Here is a 16,320-nt window from a genome sequence, read left to right on the forward strand (position 1 = left end):
CCCTGAATATCTGTGGGTTGAGCTAAGAGCTAACCGGGATTCACAGTAAAAATAGCTCATGCTTACCTTGGGTGATACAACACAAGCAACAAATAAGAACATATGCCAATCAAAGCATTTTAGGGTTTAGTCTGTTGTGTGAAATACCATGCTAAGTAATTTACATGCATAGACTCATATAATCCTCATAGCAACCCCTTGGTATCCACATTCTACACATGATGAAAAAGAGATACAGAGAAATTTAGCAAAGCCCATGTGCTTAGTCACTACACCATAGGACACACACTTTGGGATTCCACAGACAGGATTTAAATTCAAGTCTCCAGCTCCCTGAGTGTGAGCGTGGGTGCAGTAACATACCATCTCCAGCTGGAGTTTTCTCCTTCGCAATGGGGCAATAACCAGTCTCTGGTGCTGCCACACTTTTCGCCTTCATGAATCACAGAACTCCTCTTTTATACCCTCTCTACCTCAGTAACTCAGGGATTCAGGATGGTCTAGAGTTTCAACCTTAATTCCCATCTAGCCTCTATCCAGACCTTAGGTAGCAAGTCATTCAATCTTTTTGTTTCATCATTTGTCAAAAGAAAATAACAACACTGGCCCAATTAATAGGTAATATTGAAGATAAGATCAAAGGAAACTTGTCAAAGTCTCCTGAAAAGCTTCAAATACTTCTCAAATTATTATAGTAACGGATCCAGTTTCAGAACTTACTACACAGAATGTCTTTGTCCAGAACTTTAAAATGAATGCGGAAACTGAGTTCAAGATACAGAAATGAAACCCAGATTATTTCTATTCTTGTATAGGTAGAGACTTGGACTGGAGCTCCAGGTATCTGTATGTTTGCTCCAGCCCAGACACTGCTTTGGGCAAATCACTGCACTTCACTACAAAATAGGGATGTGATACCCATCTTCTCCCAAATCCTATGGGTAGGATGTGGGCAGTAGACAAAAACACTCAGAAAGCTTGAGACAAGAAAAACTCTAGAAAGTCATTTATATGCACTTTTTTAATGTGGTGTCAGATTTTTTTTCCTCCCACTCATTTTCCCTTGTCTCAATCTGAATTTTATCCAGATGTGAACATGAAGAGGCCTGTCTTTGTTCATTCTCTGCTTCTTTGCATGCCCTTTGGTTTTTCTTTGTGCCCTCAAAAGGTTTTGGTGCTATGCTGCAAGACACAGGTCATGAAGGGGGAACAGCTGGGGTGTTGCAGGGGGAGTGCAGTATTAGGAGCGAGGACTCAGAGTAAAGAGTTACAGCACACTCCAGAATGTGCACCTCCTCTTCGCCAACATGGAGACAAGGTGATGAAAAGATCCCTGGCTCCAGACAAATGCCCTCAGCCTTGCAAAGCCTTCCAAGAGACAGCGTCCCAGAGCCCAGACTGCAAGTGACTTGCGCACGCACAGACACACGCTCACACACACACTTCCATGGAGAACTGTGCTCTCGCATCCCAGAAAAGGTTTGTCGTTTCAATTAAACCTCATCAAGATCTGTGCCACATGTCAGGGAAGAAAGAAAAAAAAAAAAAAAAACAAGACTGAATTACTTCAGCTATCTCCTTAGGGATTGATCTGTATCGAATAAACCACCGTCTATACATGAAGAGAAGCTTTTACTTATGAAAAACAGAGGCAGGTGCAGAAGAGCAGCATTTGGTACTAAATCAAAGCTCTGGGAGCAGAAGGAAGTGGATTTAGATGCATCCACTTAGCTCCTCCTGATCTAACTTGCAGGGTGGGGGACAGATCACAGGCTTGTTGGGTCTGGCCTCTGCTTCCTGGTCCCCCCTGAGGTCCCGTCCCACTTTGCTCACTGCTTCAGCTGCCCAGTAAGAACAGATGGACAGGAGTTAAAAGAGCAAGGTCAGCTCATCAGCTAAGTCTCATTTCACACCCTGCCCCACCTCTATCATCCCTTTCTGGGACATAAAGATGAAGAAAGCAGGGCAGGAGTGCTGCTGCATTTGATTCTGGCTGAAACTATGGTTGTTTCATTTACATCCCCTGAATAGCTGGCCAATCTGATTTACACATTGATAATATGTGATGCTTTGTATTCCAGCAAATATTTAATCCCTGACCGATCAATAATCCTCGCCTGGTTGTTCTTTTTTGAAAAGAAATAAATCCCCTTTTACTCTTAAAATTCTTGAATAAAATTAAACTGCTTTAGCCTAGGATGCACTGCTTCTACATGAAGCCATGTGGTTTTATAACCTCAGTCCTCAGATGTTTTTAAAGGGGCCGCCTTTGCTAATTTGATTTTTCCGAGATCCTAACATCTCTTTAATGAGTCCTCTGTGTTATCAGCTGATATTATAAGACAGCCTTTTAAGATCTGGTACACTTTTTAAAAAATTAAAAAGTAAAATTATTAACCTAAACTGAATCACTGCGTATATAGCACACAGTATTCTTTTGCGTTTTTTGCTTACATTCACCATGACGGTCTTGATTCAAATTCTTTATTACAAACCTTTCTATAAACCATTTCCCTCCAAAACTACATTTTTTAAAAAACTCTATTCCTACACAGATTCTTAAAAAGCTGTACTCTTGTCTTAAAGTTGAATATTTTGAAAAACGTACATTAAACATGGAAAGAGATGGCTCTCCTCTCTATAAGGAGCTCCCAAGGCAGCCTCAAAGCTCACCAAAAGTTCCAAAACAATATCCACAACAAAACAAACTCCCTTTCATCTCTGGCAGCAACAAAAGCAATAACTTTCACCAAACCTACCCAAGCCAAGAATTAATATAACACAGAACACATCCACATTCAGACCATTACAGCTACATCAGCTCACCACAATATTTGTTTGAAAAACACATAATTTGTGGTAGAGAGAAAGAACCTCTCATACAAAAAGAGGTTCTTTCAAATGCAAATTAACCAAAAGACATATTTTCCCTGTGTTTGGGAAATCACTCCAACGCATGAAAAACATAGTTTTCATGTGGAAAAAAAAAATCAGTGTACACCCACCAGTTGAAAAGGCAATTAAATTTACTGTAGATTATCTTAACAGTTAAGAAAAGTTAATTCCTAGCTCCATAAGTCTTTAAGAACTTTATTAGCATTTACTGACCTAAGTAGTCTTCAGTTCCCAGGTAGCAAAGTTTCTTTTCTTCTCCACTGAAATGCTCACATGGACACTGAAGGACACTGTATTACTGAACTGATCGGAAAAGAATATTGTTTCCATTCTTCTGGAGGAAAAAAAATGGAAAGAAAGAAAAGAAAGAAGGAAGGAAAGAAGAAAGAGAAAGAAAGAGAGAAAGAAGAAAGAAAGAGAAAAAAGAAAGAAAGAGAAAGAAAGAAAGAAAAGAAAAAGAAAGAAAGAAGGAAGGAAAGAAAGAAGGAAAGAAAGAAAAGCAAGGCAAAATGCAGTCTAATCGAGTATTCTTCCTGGTGGGAAAAAAAAAGTAAATCCACTATTCTGGAACGAGTTCAAACATAGCTTGACAGGCTCCAGGAGAATTTACACTGAGCATGCTTAGCCCCGCACTGCTTGCATGAGACACTCTTAATGAATATTACTTCCTTCCCACTGGCTATTCCTGCTGGAAGTCCACACCCACCCCTCTTTCAGAAGTCAGGAATTTAGCTTCAGCCAAAGTCCAGAAAACATGCTTATGCGGAGACAAGGCCTCACCGATCCATAAACTTTCAGGTTGTGACCTGCAGGTCAGTTTGACAAACAGAACATAGGGGTGAATTTTTTTTCTGCCCTTGGTTATGTTCCCAGCTTTGTGCCTGTCCTAAACTGCAGTTCCTCTGGAGAAAAGAAAAACAGACAGCTTTCTTTCTAAAGAACGTGATGTCCTAAACACCACAGTAAAAACCTTTTCTGATCAAGCCTCCAAACCCAAATCAGAATAAGGGTTATCTGCATATTAAAATACAACATTTGATGATTTTCAGCATCTGGATAAAATAAAAGTCCTATCCCAAATGTATGCTTTTTGATAACTTACATAATATCTCTCTCAAAAATGCTGCATGCCAAAGCACACTCTGAAAATATGTTCAAAATCCAGCTTTAACCTGCTGTGCTATCTAAACACTGAAATCATATACATTTAGGTCACACTAAAAACTGATTAGCTTTTTCAAACAATGCTTTCTTTTTCCCTAAATCCCTCTGTCATGTTTAATGACAGGAGACCTGAAATTCTAGAAATTTAAAAATAGATTACTTTTCTGACAGTCTGAGAAGGAAAGATTCTTGCTCTGCCAAAAAATAGGGGGAGGAGGGAAAGGGGAGGAGAAGCAGGTGAGGGCCTGATACAGACATAGTAAGGGAAGGACATTTCATATTTTAAAAAATAATAATAAGATATATTTTGTTGTCCATTTGATATTTCTAGGGTACCATTTATATGTATCAAATTACAAATTATAAATATTATTAAATACTCATTTGAACTGAAATGCTTATTTGCCTAGACACACACACATATATGCATACACACAAACACACACCCCAATTTGTGGTTTGAAAAAAATGATGTCACAAAGCTTCAAAAGGCAATAGAAATTTTCTAAGTCTCCAAGAAATATGGTGAGCCCAGCCTCTAACACAAAGCCTGCCTGGCTAGCATTGATTCTTTGGATTAATAAAGGAGGCATGTATGAACCTGATACGTAAATCCGTTTCCTCTCCATGCCTGTAACACTTATGCAGCCCACTGCTGAGCTGCCATGATACGTTCTCCTTATGGAAGGTCTTTGCAGCATAAAATATGTCTTTGCCTACTATTAAATAAATAGAATCTCCTCAGCATATTTTCCTTCCGGTAACTATGAGTTTTTTTGGAGACTTTAGGCATGGTGGTTGTTTTGTTTATTTTTATGCTTTGCCTAAGGGAAAAATAAAATGTAGCCCCCTGCCCCAAGTGTGTTTATTTATCTCACAAGAGCAAACTAAGTTTTCAGCAGTTAGATGGAGCCTAAGAGAAATCAGACTTTGAAAGGCTAAGTAATCCTCATGACCACACATAAGGTAAGTGTAAAATAAGGACATTGATTCATTTGACTCAAAGAGATTGCCTAGAGACAAGGTCCCACAGCACAGAGGATAGGGACCCTTCCCTGTAGACAACATCTCCCTGCCATTGGGGTGCACTGTTTCTCAGACAGGTCCCATAGCACAGAGGACAGACATCCTTCCCTGTAGACAGCTTAACTCCCTGCCATCAAGGTGCAGTTTCTTTTCTCTTCTTCCATGAGGATGACTCGTTCTTCTAGAGCTAAGGGGAGACACAAAAGCCTGTGTAGGAAACACAGGAGCCTGAGCCGAGCCATGCTGTTTCGAACTTGAATGTTAAAACCACTCTTTGCAAAGCTGAGATAGACTTTACAGTGCCATTCCACTCATTAATTCAATTAGCAAATATTCATTAAGCCCCTACACTGACACTCATTTGGGCACTGGAAATTTGGAAGCGACTAAGACAGCGTTCCTGTCCTCAGAGAGTTTATGTTCTGGCCATTAAATGTTTTAATGGAAAACATTTTAGAAATTCAAGATGTAAATAAGTAAATAGTAAATATGTTTACAAACTGTGATAAGACAAAGAAAGAACTTAAAGGGAAATGATGAGAAAGAAATAGGCCATGCATGTGGGGGTCTGAGGGACAGAGCATCAGGAAAATGGAAGAAATATTTGGGAAAATCATTAGTAACCAATTCAATATAAGTTAAAATGAAAAAAACATGTAGTATGATTGGATTAAGGCCTTGAATGCAAGATTAAGGCATTTGGATTTTATATGGTGTATAATGGGAAGCTATTGAGAGCTTCTGAGAAGAATTATTTTTACTATTTTGACTACAACTATTCTTTAAAAAGATGGTACTATTAAAAGAATATAGCGGTTTGTAGGATACACTGGGCATGAGCATGAAAAGACCAAAGCTTTTGGAAGAGCAAAGATTGGCAGAGGTGGGGAGAACACCTAATCTAGGACAATGCAAACAGTGATGGAGGGGAGAAGACAACAGTGAGCGGTATTTTTATTTTTATTTTTATTTTTTATTTTTTGAGATGGAGTGTCACTCTTGTCGCCCAGGATGGAATGCAATGGCACGATCTCAGCTCACTGCAACCTCCACCTCCCAGTTCAAGCAATTCTCCTGCCTCAGTCTCCTGAGTAGCTGGGATTACAGATGCCCACCACCATGCCCTGCTAATTTTTGTCTTTTTGGTAGAGACAGGGTCCCACCACATTGGCTAGGCTGACCTCAGGTGATCCACCCTCCTGACCTCCTGAACTCAGGTGATCCACCCTCCTCAGCCTCCCAAAGTGCTGGGATTACAGGCATGAGCCACTGTGCCCGGCCAAGAGGTATTATTGAGGCAGAATGACAGGCTTTGACAACTAACTGGATATGTAGATGAGGATGAGAAGGCATTTAAGAGGAACTCTAAGATGTTTGGTCTCAGTAGCTCCAGCCTGAGCGACAGAGTGAGATTCTGTCTCAAAAAAAAAAAAAAACTGCCCAAAAAACTGCGCAAAAGTTCCTTCAGCTGATGATACACAACTTCAGCACAGTTTCAGGATACAAAGTCAATATATATTACAATGTAATACTACCAGTCATAAAAAGGAGTGAATTAGTGGCATTTGCAGTTACCTGGATGAGATTGGAGACTATTATTCTAAGTGAAATAACTCAGGAATGGAAAACCAAACATCATATGTTCTCACTGATATGTGGGAGCTAAGCTATGAAGATTCGAAGGCATAGGAATGACACAGTGGACTTTGGGGACTTGGGGGAAAGTGTGGGAAAAAGGTGAGGAATGAAAGACTACAAATAGGGTGCAGTGTATACTGCTCAGGTGATGGGTGCACCACAATCTCACAAATTACCACTAAAGAACTTCCTCATGTAACCAAATACCACCTGTACCCCAATAACCTATGGAAAATATAAATAAAAATAAATAAAATAAAAAATAAAAATAAATAAAAGTAACATCAAAGATTATTAAATAATAATAACTACAACAACTTTTTAAGACGTAGACAGTACAATAAGGTACAAACAGAAACAACAAAAAATTTAAAAGTTGGGGAAGACAAAGTAAGGCATAAAGTTTTTATTAACTTTCATTTTGCTTATTTGCTTATGGAGAACGTGTTAAGTTGCCATCAGCTTAAAATAATGAGTTACTGGTGGCTCACGCCTGTAATCCCAGCACTTTGGGAGGCCGAGGTGGGTGGATCACGAGGTCAAGAGATCGAGACCATCCTGGTCAACATGGTGAAACCCCATCTCTACTAATACAAAAAATTAGCTGGGCATGGTGGCGCGTGCCTGTAATCCCAGCTACTCAGGAGGATGAGGCAGGAGAATTGCCTGAACCCAGGAGGCGGAGGTTGTGGTGAGCCGAGATTGCGCCATTGCACTCCAGCCTGGGTAACGAGCGAAACTCTGTCTCAAAAATAATAATAATAATAATAATAATAATAATAATAATGAGTTACAAAATAGTATTTGCAAGCCTCATAGTAATGTCAAACCAAAACCATACAACAGATACACAAAAAATTAAAACACAAGAAACAAAATAATATCACCAGAGAAAATCACCTTCAGTAAAAGAAAGAAACAAAAGAAGGAAGAGAAGACTACAAAACAACCAGAAAACAAATAATAAAATGGAAAAAGTAAGTCTTTATTTATGAATAATAATATTGAATGTAAATGGAGCAAACTCTCCAATCAAGACACAGAACAGTCGAATAAAAAAAAAAACAAACAAACAAAAACAAGACTCAGCCAGGCACAGTAGCTCATGTCTAATCCCAACACTTTGGGAGGCCAAGGCGGGTGAATCACCTAAGGTCAGGAGTTCAAGACCAGCCTGACCAACATGGAGAAACCCTGTCTCTACTAAAAATACAAAATTAGCTGGGTGTGGTGGCACATGCCTTTAATCCAAGCTACTCGAGAGGCTGAGGCAGGAGAATTGCTTGAACCCAGCAGGTGGTAGTTGCAGTGAACTGAGATCATGCCACTGCACTCCAGCCTGGGCAACAAGAGTGAAACTCCATCTCAAAAATAAAAAAAGACCCAGGGACTTCCACCAAGATGGCTGAATAGGAACAGCTCCGGTCTGCAGTTTCCAGCAAGAGCATGCCAGAAGACGAGTGATCTCAGCATTTCCAACTGAGGTATCAGGTTCATCTCATTGGGAATGGTTAGACAGTAGGAACAGCCCAAGGTGGGCAACTCAAAGCAGGATGGGGCATTGACTCATCCAGGAGACACAAGGGACGAGAGAACTCTCTCTCCCAGCCAAGGGAAGCCATTAGGGACTTTTCTGGACACTCTAGCACTCCAGCTCAGATACCATGCTTTTCCCATGGTCTACACAACCTGCAGACCGGGAGATTCCCTCTGGTGCCTACAATGCCAGCATCTGGGTTTCTAGCACAAAACTGGGCTGCAGTTTTAGTCATGTGGCACCTGGAACACCAGCGAGACAGAACTGCTCATTCTCTCTGAAAAAGGGGGCTGAAGCTAGGAAGCCAAGCTAGCTGGCTCAGCAGGTCCCACCCCCATGAAGACTGGCAAGCTAAAATCCACTGGCTTGAAATTCTCACAAGCAGCACAGCAGTCCAAGCTCGACCTGGGACGTTTGAGCTTGGTGGGTGCAGGGAGGAGGGCTCCTGCCATTGCTGAAGCTCTGGTAGGAGGTTTCAACATTGCCTATGTAAACAAAGCCACCAGGAAGTTTACACAGCAGCTTAGCAGAGCCCAGGATAGCAGCTCAGCAAGGCCTCTGCAGACAGACTGTCAAGTAGATTCCCTTCTTGCTGGGCAGGGTATCTTAGGAAGAAAAAGACAGCACCCTGTCAGGAACCTAGAAAGCCCCACCTTCCTGGGACAGAGAATCTGGGAAAAAGGGCAGTTGTGGGTTCCACTTCAAGAGGCTTAAACATCCCTGCCTGGCAGCCCTGAAGAAACCAACGAATCCCCCAGCACAGTGCTTGAGCTCCATTAAGGGACAGGCTGCCTTCTCAAGTGGCTTCCTGATCCCCCATGTATCCTAACTGAGAGGTACATCATACAGGAGAGCTCAGGCTGATATCTGGCAGGTACCTTTTTGCGATGAAGCTACCAGAGGAAGGAACAGGCAACAATCTTTGCTGTTCAGCAGCCCCCACAGGTGATTCCCAGGCAAGCAGGGTCTGGAGTGGACCTCCAGCAAACTTCAGCAGACCTGCAGCAGAGGGGCCTGACTGTTAGAAGGAAAACTAAAAAAACAGAAAGAAATAGCTTCAACATAAACAGAAAGGACATCCACTCAGAAACCCCATCCAAAAGCCATGAACTTCAAAGATCAAAGGTAGATAAATCCACAAAGATGGGAAGAAACCAGCACAAAAATGCTGAAATCATCAAAAACCAGAACGCCTCTTCTCCTCCAAGGGATCACAACCCCTCACCAGTGAGAGAACAAAACAGGATGGAGAATGAGTGTTATGAACTGACAGAAGCAGGCTTCAGAAGGTGGGTAATAACAAATTTCTCCGAGCTAAAGGAGCATGCTCTAACCCAATGCAAGGAAACTAAGAACCTTGAAAAAAGGTTAGACAAAGGGGCCGGGCGCGGTGGCTCAAGCCTGTAATCCCAGCACTTTGAGAGGCCGAGGCTGGTGGATCACAAGGTCAAGAGATCGAGACCATCCTGGTCAACATGGTGAAACCCCGTCTCTACTAATACAAAAAATTAGCTGGGCATGGTGGCGTGTGCCTGTAATCCCAGCTACTCAGGAGGCTGAGGCAGGAGAATTGCCTGAACCCAGGAGGCAGAGGTTGCGGTGAGCCGAGATCGCGCCATTGCACTCCAGCCTGGGTAACAAGAGCGAAACTCCGTCTCAAAAAAAAAAAAAAAAAAGGTTAGACAAAATGCTAACGAGAATAACCAGCATGGAGAAAAACAGAAACGACACAATGGAGCTGAAAAACACAGCACAAGAACTTTTTGAAGTGTACACAAACTTCAATAACCAAATCGATCAAATAGAAGAAAGGATATCAGAGATTGAAGATCGTACCAATGAAATAAAGTGAGAAGGCAAGACTGGAGAAAAAAGAGTGAAAAGAAATAAACAAAGCCTCCAAGAAATATGGGATTATGTGAAAAGACCAAATCTATATTTGATCGGTGTACTAGAAAGTGACAGGGAGAATGAAACCAAGCTAGAAAACACTCTTCAGGACATTACCCAGGAGAACTTCCCTAACCTAGCAAGGCAGGCCAACATTCAAATACAGGAATTACAGAGAATACTGCAAAGATATTCCTTGAGAAGAGCAACCCCAAGGCACATAATCATCAGATTCACCAGAGTTGAAATGAAGGAAAAAGTGCTAAGAGCAGCCAGAGAGAAAGGTCAGATTACCCACAAAGGGAAGCCCAGCAGACTCACAGCAGATCTCTCAGCAGAAACCCTACAAGCCAGAAGAGAGTGGGGGTCAATATTCAACATCCTAAAAGAAAAGAATTTTCAACCCAGAATTTCATATCCAGCCAAGCTAAGCTTCATAAGTGAAGAAGAAATAAAATCCTTTATGGACAAGCAGTAGCTGAGAGATTTTTTCACCACCAGGCCTGCCCTACAAGAGCTTCTAAAGGAAGCACTAAACATGGAAAGAAACAACCAGTACCAGCCACTGCAAAAATACACCAAACTGTAAAGACCATCGATACTATCAAGAAACTATACCAACTAATGGGCAAAACAACCATCTAGCATCAAAATGAAAGGAACAAATTCATACATAACAATATTAACCTTAGATGTAAGTGGGCTAAGTTCTCCAATCAAAAGACACAGACTGGCAAGTTGGATAAAAATTCAAGACTCATCACTGTGCTGTATTGAGGAAACACATCTCATGTGCAAAGATACACATAGGCTCAAAATAAAGAAATGTGTAATCCCAGCACTTTGGGAGGCCGAGGCGGGTGGATCATGAGGTCGAGAGATCGAGACCATCCTGGTCAACATTGTGAAACCCCGTCTCTATTAATACAAAAAAATTAGCTGGGCACGGTGGCGCGTGCCTGTAATCCCAGCTACTCAGGAGGCTGAGGCAGGAGAATTGCCTGAACCCAGGAGGCGGAGGTTGCGGTGAGCCGAGATCGCGCCATTGCACTCCAGCCTGGGTAACAAGAGCGAGACTCCGTCTCAAAAAAAAAAAAAAAAAAAAAAAAAAAAAAGAAATGGAGGAAGATTTACCAAGCAAATGGAGAGCAAAAAAAAGCAGGGGTTGCAATCCTAGTCTCTGATAAAACAGACTTTAAACCAATAAAGATCAAAAGAGACAAAGAAGAGCATTACCTAATGGTAAAGGGATTAACGCAACAAGAAGAACTAACTATCCTAAATATATATGCACCCAATACAGGAGTACCCAGATACATAAAACAAGTTCTTAATGGCCTACAAAGACTTAGACTCCCACACAATAATGGGAGACCTTAACACCCCACTGTCAATACTAGACAAATCAACGAGACAGAAAATTAACAAGGATATCCAGGACTTGAACTCAGATCTGGACCAAGCAGACCTAATAGACATCTACAGAACTGTCCACCCCAAAACCACAGAATATACATTCTTCTCAGCACCATATTGGACTTATTCTAAAATTGACCACATAATTGGAAGTAAAACATTTCTCAGCCAATGCAAAAGAATAAAAATCATAACAAACAGTCTCTCAGACCACAGTGCAATCAAATTAGAACTCAGGATTAAGAAACTCACTCAAAACCACACAACTACATGGAAACTAAACAACCTGCTCTTGAATGACTACTGGATAAATTATGAAATGAAGGTAGAAAAAAAGATTTTCTTCAAAACTAATGAGAATGAAGACACAAAGGACCAGAATCTCTGGGATACATTTAAAGCAATGTCTAGAGAGAAATTTATAGTGCTAAATGCCCACCAGAGAACCAAGGAAAGATATAAAATTGACACCCTAATGTCACAATTAAAAGAACTAGAGGAGGGCCGGGCGCGGTGGCTCACGCCTGTAATCCCAGCACTTTGGGAGGCTGAGGTGGGTGGATCACGAGGTCAAGAGATCGAGACCATCCTGGTCAACATGGTGAAACCCCATCTCTACTAAAAATACAAAAAATTAGCTGGACATGGTGGCGCGTACCTGTAATCCCAGCTACTCAGGAGGCTGAAGTAGGAGAATTGCCTGAACCCAGGAGGTGGAGGTTGCAGTGAGCCGAGATCGCGTCATTGCACTCCAGCCTGGGTAATGAGTGAAACTCCATCTCAAAAAAAAGAACTAGAGGAGCAAGATCAAACAAATTCAAAAGCTAGCAGAAGACGAGAAATAACTAAGATCAAAGCAGAACTGAAGGAAATAAAGACATACCAAAAAAACTCCAAAAAATCAATAAATCCAGGAGCTGGTTTTTTGAAAAGATCAACAAAATGGATAGACTGCTAGCCAGACTAATAAAAAAGAAAAGAGAGAAGATTCAAATACATGCAATAAAAAATGATAAAGGGGATATCACCACCAATTCCACAGAAATACAAGCTACCGTCAGAGATTACTACAAACACCTCTATGAAAATAAACCAGTAAATCTAGAAGAAATGGATAAATTCCTGGACACTTACACCCTCCCAAGACTAAACCAAAAAGAAGTTGAATTCCTGAATAGACCAATAACAAGGTCTGAAGTTGAGGCAGCAATTAATAGCCTACCAACCAAAAAAAATCCAGAACCAGATGGATTCACAGCCAAATTCTACCAGAGGTACAAAGAGGAGCTGGTACCATACCTTCTGAAACTATTCCAAACAATACAAAAAGAGAGAATCCTTCCTAACTCATTTTATGAGACCAACATCATCCTGATACCAAAGCCTGGCAGAGATGCAACTAAAAAGGAAAATTTCAGACTCATATCCGTGATGAACACTGATGCAAAAATCTTCAATAAAACACTGGCAAACTGAATCCAACAGAATACCAAAAAGCTTATCCATCATGATCAAGTCAGCTTCATCCCAGGGATGCAAGGCTGGTTCAACACCCACAAATCTATAAACGTGATTCATCACATAAACAGAACCAAAGATGAAAACCACATGATTATCTCAATAGATGCAGAGAAGGCCTTTGACAAAATTCAACAGCCCTTTATGCTAAAAACTCTCAATAAACTAGGTATCAATGGATTGTATCTCAAAATAATAAGAGCTATTTATGACAAATCCATAGCCCATATCATACTGAATGAGCAAAAATTTGAAGCATTCCCTTTGAAAACCGGCACAAGACAAGAATGGCCTCTCTTATCACTCCTATTCAACATAGTATTGGAAGTTCTGGTTAGGGCCATCAGGCAAAAGAAAGAAATAAAGCGTATTCAAGTAGGAAAAGAGGACATCAAATTGTCCATGTTTGCAGATGACATGATTGTATATTTAGAAAATTCCATTGTCTCAGTCCAAAACCTCCTTAAACTGATAAGCAACTTCAGCAAAGTTTCAAGATACAAAATCAATGTGGAAACATCACAAGCATTCCTATACACCAATAACAGACAAACAGAGAGCCAAACCATGAGTGAACTCCCATTCACAATTGCTACAAAGAGAATAAAATATGTAGGAATACAACTAACAAAGGATATAAAGGACCTCTTCAAGGAGAACTACAAACCACTGCTCAAGGAAATAAGGACACAAACAGATGGAAAAACATTCCATGCCCATGGTTAGGAAGAATCAATATTGTGAAAATGGCCATATTGTCCAAAGTAATTTATGGATTCAATGCTATCCCCATCAAGCTACTAATGACTTTCTTCACAGAACTGGAAAAAACCACCTTAAACTTCATATGGAACTAAAAAAGAGCCTGCATAGCCAAGACAATCCTAAGAAAAAAAAAAAAAAAAAAAAAAAACCAAAGTTGGAGGCATCAAGCTACCTGACTTCAAACTATATTACAAAGCTACTGTACTCAAAATAGCATGGTACTGGTACCAAAACAGAGATATAGATCAATGGAACAGAACAGAGGCCTCAGAAAGAACACCACATATCTACAGCCATCAGATCTTTGACAAACCAGATAAAAACAAGAAATGGAGAAAGGATTCCCTATTTAATAAATGGTGTTGGGAAAACTGTCTAGCCATATGCAGAAAGCTGAAACTGGATCCCTTCCTTATACCTTATACATAAATTAACTCTAGATAGATTAAAGATTTAAACATGAGGCCTAACACCATAAAAACTCTAGAAGAAAATCTAGGCAATACCACTCAGTACATAGGCATAGGCAAGGACTTCATGACTAAAACACCAAAAGCAATGGTAACAAAAGCCAAAATAGACAAATGGGATCTAATTAAACTTAAGAGCTTCTGCACAGCAAAAGAAACTATCAATAGAGTGAACCAGCAACCAACAGAATGGGAAAAAAATTTTGCAATCTACCCATCTGACAAATGGCTATATCCAGAATCTGCAGAGAACTTGACAAATTTACAATAAAAAAGCAAATAACCCCATCAAAAAGTGGGCAAAGGATATGAACAGACACTTTTCAAAAGAAGACATGTATGAAGCCAACAAACATATGAAAAAAATCTCACCATCACTGGTCATTAGAGAAATGCAAATCAAAACCACATTGAGATACCACCTCATGCCAGTTAGAATGGCGATCATTAAAAAATCAGGAGACAATAGCTGTGGGAGAGGATGTGGAGAAATAGGAACACTTTTACACTGTTGGTGGAAATGTAAATTAATTCAACCATTATGGAAGACAGTGACGATTCCTTAAGGATCTAGAAATAGAAATACCATTTAACCCAGCAATCCCATTACTGGGTATATAACCAAAGGATTATAAATCATTCTATTATAAAGACACATGCACATGTATGTTTATTGCAGGACTGTTCACAATAGTGAACCAAAAGACTTGGAACCAAATGCTCATCAGTGTTAGACTGGATAAAGAAATGTGGCACATATACACCACGGAATACTAAGCAGCCATAAAAAAGGATAAGTTCATGTCCTTTGCAGGGACATGGATGAAACTGGAAACCATCATTCTCAGCAAACTGACACAAGAACAGAAAACCAAACACCACATGTTCTCACTCATAAGTGGGTGCTGAACAATGAGAGAACATGGACACAGGGAGAGGAACATCACACATCATGGCCTGGGTGGTGGAGGGCTAGGGGAGGAATAGCAGGGGGGATTGGGAAGGGATAGCATTAGAATTACCTAACATAGATTGATGGAGCGATGGATGCAGCAAACCACCACCATGGCACATGTATACCTATGTAAGAAACCTGCACAATTGGCACAGGTACCCCAGAACTTAAAGTATAATAAATTAAATAAATAAACAAATAAAAATTTAAAAAGACTCAATGATCTGTTGCCTACAAGAAACATACTTCACCTATAAAGACACTCATACACTAAAAATAAATCAATAAAGAAAAAGACATCTCATGTCAATAGAAACCAGTAAAGAAGAGTAGCAACACTTACCTCAGACAAAAGATTTAAGACAAAAACTATAAGAAAAGACAAAGAAGGTCACTATATAATGATAAACGGGTCAATTCAGCAAGAGTTTATAGCAATTATAAATATATATGCACCCAACACTGGAGCACCCAGATATATAAAGCAAATATCATTAGACCTAAAGAAACAGATACTACAATACAATAATAGCCAGAGACTTCAACACTCCACTTTCAGCATTGGACAGATTTTCCAGACAGAAAATCAACAAAGAAACACTGGACTTAATCTGCACTATAGACCAAATGAATCTATTAATAATAGGTATTTGCAGAAAATTTCATCCAATGGCTGCAGAATACACATTCTTCTACTCATCACATGAATCATTCTCAAGGATAGATCATATGAGAGGTCATGAAACAAGTCTTAAAACATTCAAACAATGGAAATAATATCAAGCATCTTCTCTGACCACAATGGAGTAAAACTAGAAACCAGTAACAAGAGGAATTTTGGAAACTAAATGAATACATAGAAATTAAATAATATGCTCCTGAATTACCAGTGGGTTGCAAGGACGGCTCAACATATGTAAGTAAATCAATTTAATACATCCTATCAACAGAATGTAAGAACAAAAATCGTGAGATCATTTCAATTGATGCTGAAAAATCATCTGATAAAATTCAACATCTCTTCATGATAAAAGCCCTCAAAAATC

The 16,320-nt window shown here is 40.0% G+C and overlaps 1 long non-coding RNA gene across 1 annotated transcript in view; it reads right to left on the reverse strand.

Annotated features, from left to right (window-relative positions):
• The window catches only part of LOC105729491 (uncharacterized), a 276,092-nt gene extending 272,706 nt beyond the window's left edge, over window positions 1-3,386 (reverse strand). Inside the window, exon 1 of the long non-coding RNA XR_001110258.3 lies at window positions 3,109-3,386. This is a non-coding gene — a long non-coding RNA (uncharacterized LOC105729491). The remainder of the gene's footprint in view (window positions 1-3,108) is intronic.
• Between the last annotated feature and the right edge of the window lie 12,934 nt (window positions 3,387-16,320).

The sequence above is a fragment of the Aotus nancymaae genome, unplaced genomic scaffold (assembly GCF_030222135.1).
Source record: "Aotus nancymaae isolate 86718 unplaced genomic scaffold, 86718_ANA_hifiasm-v0.15.2.pri h1tg000012l, whole genome shotgun sequence".
Lineage (NCBI taxonomy): Eukaryota > Metazoa > Chordata > Mammalia > Primates > Aotidae > Aotus > Aotus nancymaae.